Source organism: Antechinus flavipes, chromosome 4, assembly GCF_016432865.1.
Source record: "Antechinus flavipes isolate AdamAnt ecotype Samford, QLD, Australia chromosome 4, AdamAnt_v2, whole genome shotgun sequence".
NCBI classification, from domain to species: Eukaryota; Metazoa; Chordata; class Mammalia; order Dasyuromorphia; family Dasyuridae; genus Antechinus; species Antechinus flavipes.
Genome location: NC_067401.1, coordinates 119,242,829 through 119,247,469, shown reverse-complemented (window position 1 = coordinate 119,247,469; position 4,641 = coordinate 119,242,829).

Genomic DNA, 4,641 nt, shown 5'->3' with positions numbered 1-4,641 from the left:
CTGTTTTTGTTAACTTCTTTTCTCACTAACAAGGGAAAGTTCAGCTCAGGGAGCTTGGGGAGGAGATAAAATTATTGAAAAAAAAAGTGGTGTTCAGATAAAGGCATAAATTTTCTTTTATAAAGAAGAACCCAGGGACATAGGGTATAACCATAGCCAGTGTTTATATACCACTTGGAGTTTCACAATGTGCTTTGTATGTATTATCACATTGGAGCCTCACAATAACCCTACAGATAAAAATTAATTTCCTCCTTTTACAGATGAAGAAACTGAGGCTGAAAGATGTTTAAGTGACTTGTCCATAGTCACCCAGCTAGTGAATGTTTTAAATGGAATTTGAACTCAGGTCTTCCTGATTCCAGGTTCAGAGCTCTACCTATTGTCAGAGGGCTCAGGGTCTCTGGCAAGAGAGAATTGGGCAGAGTTGTTAGGATTCTTACAAGGTGTTAAGTAAGTGGAATGAGGAGACAATGGTTAAATCTAGTTTAGCATTGATTTAATCCTACAACAAATAATGGTTTCCTAGTGATGTAATGATTGGAGTATATACAGTGCACAGCATATAAGCAAGAATCTCTCAAGCCCAGACACAGAAGCCCACTAGAAGTTCATTCAAAAAGAGCTAGAGGCAGAAGTTGGAAAAGACAAAGGACTGGTGGCAAGAGCTCTTGGAACCAAGGAAAGAGATAGGACTCTAAGAAAGCTAACTGGGCTATTTTGAAGGAAACAATAAAGGATCTGGACTTTAATCCCTGACTGTACTTGTGGTGATTACTGGCTGCCTCCAGAAGCCCCCCAAGAAACCTGCTCCCAGTGATTACTTTAGGAGGTAAGTTGCTCTTGATGTTAACCTAGAATAGGGGGTCTTTAGCTTTGGGAAATCATGAATTCCTTCCCATAGTGAAGCCTATGGACAACTTTCCAGAATAATATATAGGATCACCAAAAAAAGTGGTACAGTGGATAGAGTTTTGAGTCTGTGTTCGAATTTGGCCTCATACAGCTGTTGGATAACCTGCTTGTCTCAAACTCTGCTTGTCTCAGTTTCTTCATCTGTAAAATGAGCTGGAGAAGGGAATAGTAAGTTCCTCCTGTATCTTTGCCAAGAAAACCCCAAATAGGGTCACAAAGAGTTAAAAACAAATGAACAACAAAAGGATTACCAAAAAATCAGTATTAATAAAACTATTTTATTTTCTGTGATCCAAGTTCACAGAACCCTTGAAACCTATAGACCTGTAAATAGGGAGAAGGGGGACCCCAAAATAAATACCCTTGCTACACATCCCAACATGCCATCTGCCTCCCCTCCCCCTATTCCCACTTAGTAATGGAGACTGTGCCATTGAACAGAAAGGGAAAGGAGCCATATTGTGTGTATCAGTATTATTGTTCCTTCTTAGGCTATGGGAACCTTTGAGGGACCTCAAGGAAGGAAGGATTATTAGATTCATCCTGTCTGGAACACTATTCTGCTTCTCCCCATAACCTGTAAAGTGTTAAATTTGAAAACCATAAATATTCTATTTACTCCTTTCATATATGACAACTTCCAAAGCTGAATTTCACTCCTTAAAAGTCAATGGAGGTGAAGGGAAAGGAGGTAGCCCAGTAGCCAGGAAGATAAATCTGGAACCTAGGCCCCATCCTTGGAAAACAAAGTTGGGACTGAAAGAAACTAGGCTTTGGGAGAATAAGTAAGCTAATACTTATATTTATCCTGTCACATCCCTGAATCATCCTATCCCTCTACAAAGTCTCATAGTGGTTGGAAGCTGACATCACCTACTCCAGTTTACTGGTCACAGTAAGTTGACTTTGATGTGATGATACAAAAAAAATTTAAGGGATGGAAAAAGGTTTGTAATGGGAGAAAAGGGGAGGCAAAATGGGGCAAATTATATCACATGAAGAAGCACAAAAGACCTTATACAGCATAAGCATCTTTCAATCTCATTGGATTTGGTTCAGAGGAGTATCCATACTCAGTTGGATAAAGAAATTTATTTTTCCTTACAGAGAAGTAAGAAGAGAAATGGGAAAGAAAAGTGAAGGGGAGTGATAGAAGGAAGAGCAGGTTGAGGGAGGAGGTGGTCAGAAACAAAACAGATGTGGGGAAAGACAAGTGAAAGGAGAGTTTTTTAAAAGTACAAATAGGAGAGAAAATAGGATGGAGGGAAATAGATATTTAATAATCATAACTGTGAATTGGAATGGGATGAACTCTCCCATAAGATGGAAGCAGATAGAGTGGATTAAAAAACCTACAATATGTTGCTTTCAAGAAGTACATTTGAAACTGAGACATATACACAGAGTAAAGGTAAAAGGCTGGAGCAAAATATATTATGCTTCAGATGAAGTAAAAACAAACAAATAGGGTATCAATCCTGATCTCAGACAAAACAAAAGCGAAAGTAGATCTGATTAAAAGAGATAAGAAAGGAAATTACATCTTGCTAAAAGTACAATAGACAATGCAGTAATATCAATATTAAACATAGATCCATCAAGTGGTATAGTGAACAAATTATGAGAGGAGCAGTAAAGTGAATTACATGAAGAAATAGATAACAAAACCTATCTAGGGGACTCTGCAAACTCCTCCTCTCAGAACTAGATAAAATCTAACTACAAAATGAATGAGAAAAAATGGTAAGGAAATGAATAGAATTTTAGAAAAGTTGGATACAATAGACATTGAGAAAATTGAATGGGGATAGAAAGGAATATACCTTTTACTCAGGAGTATATGGCACCTACACAAAAATTAACCATATATTAGGGTACAAAAACTTCACAATAAAATGCAGAAAATCAGAAATATCCTTTTTCCAATCACAATGCAATAAAAATTATGTGTAAGAAAAGGTCTTGGAAATATATCTAAAATTTAATTGGAAACTAAATAATCTAATCCTAAAGAATGAGTAAGTCAAACAACAAATCATAGAAACAATCAATCCTTTCATCACAGATAATTACAAAAATCAGACAGCTGCCATAATCTATGGAATTCAGCCAAGGTAGTTCTTAGGAGAAATTTATATTTCTAAACGATTACATGAGTAAAATGAGCATAAAAGGGAGATCAGTGAACTGAGCATGTAACTAAAAAGTCTAGGAAAAGGACAAGTTAAAAATCCTCAATTAAATGCCCAATTATAAATTCTGAAAATCAAAGGGAAGAATTATAAAATTGAAAGTAAGAAAACTATTGAGCTAATAAATAAAAATAAGAGCTGATTTAATGGGAAAAGAACAATAAAATAGATTAAACCTTTTGTCAATTTGATTTAAAAAAAAGAAAGAAGAAAACCAAATTACCAATATCAAAAATGGAAAAATGAATTCATCACTAATGAAGAAGAAATTAAAGCAATAATTTGGATCTAGTTGCCCAATTATATGCCAATTAGTTTGACAATCTAAGTGAAATTGATATATACTTATGAAAATATATATTGTCCAGACTAACAGAAAAGGAAATAAAATGTTTAAATAACTCTTCTTTAAAAAAAGAAATTGAACATGCCATCAATGAACTTCCTAAGAAAGTCTCCAGGGCCAGATGGATTTACAAATGAATTCTATCAAACATTTAAAAAACAATTAATTCCAATATTATATAAATTATTTGGAAAAATAGGAAAAAGGGTCCTGCCAAGTTCCTTTTATGACAACTAGGTGTTGGTATCTAAACCAGGAAGAGCTAAAGCAGAGAAAGAAAATTATAAAACAATTTCTCTAATGAATATTGATGCAAAAAAGTTAAACAAAATATTATCAAAGAAATTACGTCAACTTATTACCAGGATAATTCATTATGACCAGGTGGGATTTATGCTAAGGATGCAGAGGTGCTTCAATATTAGAAAAACTATCAGCATAATTGACCATATCAACAATAAAAGTAACAGAAATCATATGATTATCTCAATACATGCAGAAAAAGCTTTTGATAAAATATAGCACCCATGCTTATTAAAAACACTAGAGAGCATGGGAATAAATGGAGTTTTCCTTAAAATTATAAGCAGCCTTTGGATAGGTTGAGTGAATATAATAAAGATGATAATACTAAACTAATCTATTTATTTAGTGCTATACCAATCAAACTCCCAAGAAACTATTTTGCTGCTCTAAAAAAATAAATAAATAAATAACAATAAAATTCATCTGGAAGAACAAAAGGTCAAGAATTTCAAGGGAATTAATGAAAAAAAAAAAAAAAAGCAAATGAAGGTGGCCTAGCTGTACCAGATCTAAAACTATATTATAAAGCAGCAGTCATCAAAACCATTTGGTACTGGCTAAGAAACAGAGTAGTTGATCAGTGGAACAGATTAGGTTCACAGGACAAAATAGTCAATGACTATATTAATCTAGTGTTTGACAAACTCAAAGATCCCAGCTTTTGGGTTAAGAACTCACTATTTGACAAAAACTGCTGGGAAAATTGGAAACTAGTATTGCAGAAACTAGGCATTGACCCTCGTATAACACCATATACCAAGATTAGATCTAAATGAGTTCATAATCTAGACATAAAGAATGACATTATAAACAAATTAGAAGAACATAGGATAGTTTACCTCTCAGATTTGTGAAGTAGGAAGGAATTTGTGACCAAAGGAG